We start from the raw sequence: 7464 nt of genomic DNA, 5'->3' as shown, positions 1-7464 counted from the left end.
GATGGCAAGTGAGCAGGTGTCGAAGAAGCCTGAATGCCGTCCTCAAGCTGCGCTAACAGCAGCTCCACGCTGGCGGGTTCCATGGACGAAAAATCTAAGACGTATGACTTCGATATCCTGTCGATTGCACCGATATAATGACGAAAAGTTGGACGAAATGCCTGCACGTATGCTAGGCCACCGGTGCTTATTCTGCTGTTCTTGCTTTCCTACTTCACGCCAGTCCCGAAGCGCCACTCTTGTTACGCTATATATAACAATGTAGATGCACATTTCTAAAAGAATTGTCAAATTTGACAAGTTACCCCCAGAACCTCAGCTTTCTCATAGTATAGGAATATTTGCGACTAGTGCATGCTGTCCCGTCCTACCACGTGAGTAGAAGAGGGGAGAGTACAGAAGGAAGGGAAAGAAATAGCTTAACAAGAGAAAAAAAAACGAGCAACACTTTAGGAGGGTTTTTAAGAATGGTTTTTCCAAACAAACGCATGATGTTAGTTTAGGAAATCCTGCCATCGTTTGACATACAAGCACCCACTTGTCTCCCCTCAAGAATGAACAGCATGGTGATCCTTTGCCTCGAGATTTCACCCTTGGGATTTAAGATTACGGGTGGCTTTTTTAGCGTCCATCGCTTCTGGATGACATAATTCATACGTGCGATCAACTTCTCTCAGACTGTGCCATTTATTTTAAGTTCAGAGCACCTTAGGGGCAAGGCTGTCGTACCCACTTGAATAACACCACAAGAAGTGCATGTAACATAGCCAGCGGTAGCACGCGCTTGCCCCTAAAAGAAGCCTTCTCTTTCTTGTTCTACAATCGCCTTGATGGTAACGTTTACTGTGAACATTTTTAATATATCTAGGGAAAACACAGATCGTGGATACCAATTGAAAGAGGAAGCAAGGAAAAATCAGAGAGAGAAAAAAGGAAAATCATAAGAAAATAAAATGATACATTTAAGGAGAAAAAGACACTAAAATAGGTGGAAACGACCACAAAAATAAAGAGGCCAGGAAGTAAAGAGAAACCCAAAGAGAAAAAAAAACAAAGCTGCCTCAATGGTGCCACCCACTTGGCACGGGTGGGGCAAAGCTGCCTGAAACCTTTTTATATTGTCCTCTATAAGGTATACATCATCCGACTGATTTTCTACTTCAGGGAAACACAACAATACTCTGAGGAATTAATCTCTGTCAAGAAATTAATTTTCACCTTACAAATAGAGTTCCACACCAAGAGAGACAACATGCATGCACCCTCTCATCTGTATACTCTGCCATTAAAGATAGAGGCATTCTGAGAAACACTGTGCAGATATATGTCAGAACGCAGGAAGCAACGCTAATGCTATCACCGGCAATGTCAAGAAATAAGGGCTTATCGTGATGGAGGGGTAGATACGCGACACAATGCTTCCACGAAAACCGGCATACAGTAGGAGGCGAGTGGTCTTCGCTGACGAAAGCATTGCCTGTGCTCTGCTCAGATAGACACCCGAGAATGCTCATTGGTTACTGATTATCAGGCGCGAAAGCAGTCTAATGCGAATTAGTTGAACAGTCGAGGGATATTTTAAGACCGTAGGAAGTATTTGAGGCCGGCCATATACGCATGAGGTATTGAAGCGTAAACCTCACTGAAACCATCAGGAACCTAGAGCTCTGTGCACACCAACTACCGTCACAACCATCTTCGGAACGGTGAGTGTCAATGTGAGCATATTCGAACTCCAGATAATATTAAGCCCAGTCATCAACATTCCATTTCAAGTTTAGATGGTCGATAGATTGATATGTGGGGTTTAACGTCCCAAAGCCACCACGTGATTGTGAGAGGCGCCGTATAGTGGAGGGCTCCAGAAATTTCAGTCACCTGGGGTTCTTCATTTCCGCCTCCATTGTAAATGCAGCGTCCGCAGCCGGGATTCAATCCCGCAACCAGTGGGTCAGAAGCTGAGTGCCTTAGCCACTAGACCACCACGGCGGGGCGCAAGGTTACACAACAGTACGCAACCTCATATTACAGCGAGCAATGCACGTTGTACGATGATAGCGGCGAGCCCCGCCGTGGTGGTCTAGTGACTAAGGTACTCGGCTGCTGAAGAGCAGGTCGCGGGTTCGAATCCCGGCTGCGGCGGCTGCATCTTTGATGGAGGTGGAAATATTGTAGGCCCATGTGCTCAGGTTTGGATGCACGTTAAAAAACCCCAGGTAGTCGAAATTTCCGGAGCCCTCCATTACGGCGTCTCTCATAATCATATGGTGGATTTGGGACGTTAAACCCCACAAATCAATCAATCAATAATAGCGGCGAGCTAAGCTTTGGTGGTCAATAAAGATATAACAGTTAGGACGCGGGAGTCTTTCCGCGGACTGATCATCGCAAAAGCTCTAGAATAAGCTTGAGTGTTGGGTATTGCGCCCAATCTCAGCAAACCAATACAAACTATTACGATCATGAAGGCTCTCGAACAATGATTCGCGGCTGGTGTCGAGCATTGTTCACAGGCTTTGTGGGGTGCAAACACAATAGCACGAAATTGAAACAACAAGCGTGCAACATTCATGGCAATATATATATATATATATATATATATATATATATATATATATATATATATATATATATATATATGTTGTGAGGGAGTTTGTGATGGGGCGCTTCTATGGACACTATATCATATGGCAAGAGGACAAAAGGGCTGTGTGTACTAATATAAATGTGTTCAACAAAATGAGTAAGCCACGACTGCTGCTTTCAGCTATTAAAACGAATTTCGTTCTCAATCGGGGGCATTGGTCTTTTATATTTACAACATGGCATTAAATTGTATTTTAAATTGCCTTGTTTTTGCTCAGGGTAAAAAATGCGAATATAGTGCATGCATAATACGCAGTTTTTTAGGCTGGTCTTTATTTGTGCAATGTAAACCATAAAAGGCATCTCTTATAAGATCACTAACACAAGAGCCCTCGCGTTAGCTCACCGGCCATCCAGTTGCATCACCAGAAAATGGCTTATCTGCAAGCCTTGAAAAGCATGTAAACCGTGGTCATATTTTCATTTTTTTCACATGCCTTCTTTTGTATTTTAGGTCTATTTTTCGCGTTCACGCGAGAAATTCCAGTTGGATGTCGGCGCCGTGTCGCCTGCAGGTGTCTTATGTTTTCTGCTTCTGGGCTACTTTGATAAAGAGTGTACTTGGCCTGCTGGAAAGCAGGAAGAGGAACGGAAATTCACTGTTAACTGAAAACTATGCTTCATGTATAAATAACTTCTGCCAACACAGCGTGTCCAAAGCTCATCGGTGCCGACGTCAGTCGAGGCTGGTCGAGGCCACGTGGAACGCTCCAGTTAGCCGTGCCGACCGCTGTATTGCTTTGAAATATCGCTTTCTGGCGCTCAACCCTCCTTCATTTTTTTCATCCTAAGATAAGCGGATTGAAATACGATGTGAGTTATATTCGTTGGGCGTAGTTAGCTTCGTTAAAGCAGATACTAATGAGGGGCGCTATAATTTGAAGTAGCACACCATCGGGTGACTCTTTGTTCAGATATAGCTGCTCTGCTAAATGCGGGAAAAATATTTCTATGAGGAAATTGCCACTCATTTGGTGCCATGGTATGTCATCGTTCGAACTACGATATATTTTCATCCTTACTTATTTGCTGCAAGTGAAATGTCCCAGCTAATTCTTCTTAGATATACTCCCACATGTGACGTCAAATTTTCGTCGTGATGCAATTCATTTTCTCTATGAATTGAACGAAAGCTATTACTATTATTTTTTAACAATTGAACGAATCGTGCAAACGCTTGCTTGAGGTTCTCTGCCCTTGAGAAGGCAGTTATATTCTTCCCGGTCATTTTGGAGCCAGCCTTTTCACTGGAGCACTCTGTTGGTTTAAGCTTGCGGTGGAACGAAAATCGGTCTGTTATCTCTACATAGGAGAACTCGGGGCGGCATTGGTGACCTTGAGTACACGTCAACTCTCGAGGAAAAGAATTATCTCTGAGCTTACGGGAAATAGTTATCGCGCTGCCGCATATCGAATGACCGGCCTACCTAAGCGTGAATACAATTGCCACTGATGCAGAACACACCCATGTTTGCATAATTGATTCCAGGCGTTTATTTTTTACAGCCACAATATATTTGTGAGTCTTGCCGAAGTGGGAAACTGCGGAATCCTAAACTAACGTCTGAATGCAATTCAACTATGAGCTGATGGCACCTATCTAAATGCAGCCTCACTGCCCTGGGAACCGAACCCCTTTTTTTCAAGTTTGGCTTGTGATATATTATTTCTGTTTTAAAAGTCTCATATACGCGGCCCGCGGGCTGCATTCTACTGGAAACGTCTCGCCAACGGCCCACACACGACTGTTTCCGTCTGTTACCTTTTCTTTATGAGTGTGTTTATGAGCTAAGGTTGGTTTGCTCAGTCAGGGGCGAGAATCATTTCCGAGGCGACACTGAATTTCTGTAATTTCTCAGTGGTAGCTGATTTATTGCTTTCTTGCGTATAAGTTTCGGCCATTTCTTTTTCAAGCTTAGGCAAATTCAGAACCTTATAGTATTCAGCGGTCTCCCATCGGATCTGGCCAACAACTGCCGAATCCTGTACGATGCTGATAACCACGTCACGTAGCAGGATTTCGTGCAAGCTACTGAACAATCGAATACATCATATTTATATATTTATATATATTTAGGAATGCAAGAAATAATTAGCCTTCACACAGGTATCAACCGTCATGCATGCATTGCGGTATCAAAGTGTCGATGAGGCCTATACGAGCGTACCGAACGAAGTGTACAGCGGACTCGCAGCCACCGTAGACATTCTTAATTACCGCGACAGAACCCCAATAAAGGAGGATGTAAGGCATAAAAAAGCACTCAACCCAATGCTACTTACCGCCTGCTAATAAAAGTATTTCAGGGCCCTGGATCGTCAAGAGTTTGTACAAAGAAATGATGGAGAGCACCTTATTGACCGGATATTCAGAGATGAGATTGCATTATTCAGTTAGTCAGGGGACGAATCGTTACTTGAAGGAAAGTAGGAGAGAAAGTCTAAAAGTTATTGTGCATAAAACTAAATTATCGCGCGAAAATGTCTGCAGCGACCAGTGTTTTAAGATTGGTCGCAAGACACGAAGGTGGCAGCAGAAAGGTATGTGAGCAGGTGAGAAAATTGATGGGCAGCTTGCGATATTGAACAGCATTTGCACTTTGATAAGTGTGGTCGCACTGTCTGACAACGCACACTGTTCGCATAATAAGAACTAAGCCACCCAGAACACGCAGTAGATCACAACTTCACGCAAGAAGCAGGAAAAAAAGTGGGCCACTGCAGTGGCTGTGCCGGTCGAGCTAGTTTAAGGAGTGGGAAGGCAAGGATACACGGAGTAGAGCATATCCTTAACTGTACTTGATAGAGGAACTAAGCAGATTGCTCGCAAAATTCGCAGAGCATACGACTGGGAACTAAAGAATTTCTATATTATTTTTTTCGTTTTCAATGTTCGTGTATGTCTATTACATTACAGCAAAATAAAGTTTTGCTATAACACTCTGTTTGTAAGCTCTTTTACTTAGACGTTTCGCTGTCGTCACAATTTAGTGTCTATAGCAGCCAATGGCCCCGCATGGCCACTAACACCCCCCCCCCCCAAAAAAAAAACTGCGATTTCAAACGGGCGTCGGTAATTAGAGACAATGTGCCGCAATGTTTCGCATTGAATCGGAATTTCTAAACCTTATGAAAGTGGGCAGAATTGCAACTGAGAATATTTATTGTCATTTCACGACGTTTTTAAGAACATACGGGAAGTACCACGAAGGCTTGCCGTTTTCTCTACGTAACATTTTCTCCCTGCCTCTTCCCGGCCTTGAATTCGAAAAAATAGAAGAAAAATAACCGAGCTTGGTTCTATTTCATTCTTTGCTTTCTTTGTTTCCAGAAGAATGTAATACATGGCTTCGTACGCTCCTGAAACATCGTGTATTGCCACTGCGACTCTTGACAGGCAGCATCGTTTCTTGAAGGAACTGGGACTATACATCGCACTTCTTCTCCTTTCGCCACCGCACTGCCGCTTGATTCTCTACCCATGCAGAGCTGTCGCGCTGCACTAGTGGGAAAATATGTCTCAGCCCTGGAGGCACTTCGAAAAGCGAACGTAGTCAAAGGAAAAATTATCTTTAAGCTCGCTTGCGATGTGGAGCAGACGATAGACGAAAACAACGCCCGACTAAACGCCAAATTCCATTCCGAAGTCCGCCATATTGCTTGTTCTATGGAATACGTGGAAGTAACCGTCATATTGTCATACGTTAAATATACATAAAGGTCGAATAGCCACGTGACTGTGTGGTCGCTTGCCGCGAGACAGCCTGCTCGGCACGGCGGAGCGCTGGTGCGTTGTCAAGCAGGAACACTGCATGCCTGTATTACCAGTTCCTGCTGAGAATTTTTTCTCGACACTTCTGCGAGAAAGTCGTTGAAGACAGCCCCAGTGTACCTTGTCCACAATTGTCTAATGGAGAAGGCCATTCGCCGACATGCAGGCTATAACATTTACATTCGCCCTCTTCGCACTAGTTGGCAAACGGCACGCTAGAGCACCTCGTTTCGCTCTTCCGAAACACGCGAGCACCATACGTTGAAGTTGGTCTCGTCGATGTAGTATCATGTTAGTGCAGTGCCCTCACGCTGAATCCACTGGGCATATCGGCGCCACAGGTGTTTCACGTCGGCGCGATTTTGATCTACTGGCCGCTGGGTCAGCAGCTTCACTGAATAACGATGGTCATCAAGAAGCCGATGAGTCACCGTGAAGACGCAATTCACATGCATTATTAAATTGAAAATTCTTTTTAAAAACTATTTAAATTCTGCGAGAATTCCGCATGTTGGTTATTTGTGAGTCGAAAGAAATGCTTTCATGCAACTTTATATTTTCTTGTATTGTATATATAGCTCATAAGTTCGTGACATTAGGTAGTACAAAAGCATTTTTTATCAGTGCCAGGTCAGAGGAAGTTCAAGGAATCTCAAGTCCCCGCCCCCAATAAACGTTAATTATTTATAGTCAGGTAGATCCCCCGGGAGAACGGTAACAACAGAAGCGTTTGATTAGACAGTTTTGACCAGAGTCTGGCCTTCGTCAGAAATGAGGGTACATTCTGTACGCGCTCACATTTAAAGTATCTTGAGTAGAAATGAGAGGGAAAAACGGGTGAGACAGAAAACAAAGAAAAAAAGAAAAGACGACAAAAAAGAGGGAAAGAAGTCTAGAATGTTCCAGGGTTCACAGTGCTATGCGAGAGGCATCGTGAGTGTGTATCTTCTTAGAAGTGTTGGATTCAGTGTAGTTGGTTGGTGGTCCCTTTATTGAAAATGGTGTCTGGCACTAAGGTAAGCAACTTGCGTGTCACAAAAAATTTT

The 7464-nt window shown here is 43.9% G+C and overlaps 1 protein-coding gene across 4 annotated transcripts in view; it reads left to right on the top strand.

The window, feature by feature from the left end:
• The first annotated feature begins 1440 nt into the window (after window positions 1-1440).
• LOC119172549 (putative defense protein 3) overlaps window positions 1441-7464 on the top strand; it is a 53773-nt gene continuing 47749 nt past the window's right edge. For all 4 annotated transcript variants that reach the window (XM_037423705.2, XM_037423704.2, XM_075893906.1 and 1 more), the window contains exon 1: window positions 1441-1706. The gene's annotated coding sequence lies outside the window, so the exon portion shown is untranslated. The remainder of the gene's footprint in view (window positions 1707-7464) is intronic.

This window comes from Rhipicephalus microplus, chromosome 4 (genome assembly GCF_043290135.1).
Source record: "Rhipicephalus microplus isolate Deutch F79 chromosome 4, USDA_Rmic, whole genome shotgun sequence".
Taxonomy (NCBI): Eukaryota; Metazoa; Arthropoda; class Arachnida; order Ixodida; family Ixodidae; genus Rhipicephalus; species Rhipicephalus microplus.
Note: the sequence above shows the minus strand (reverse complement) of the source record. Positions and strands in the feature narration are given on the sequence as shown.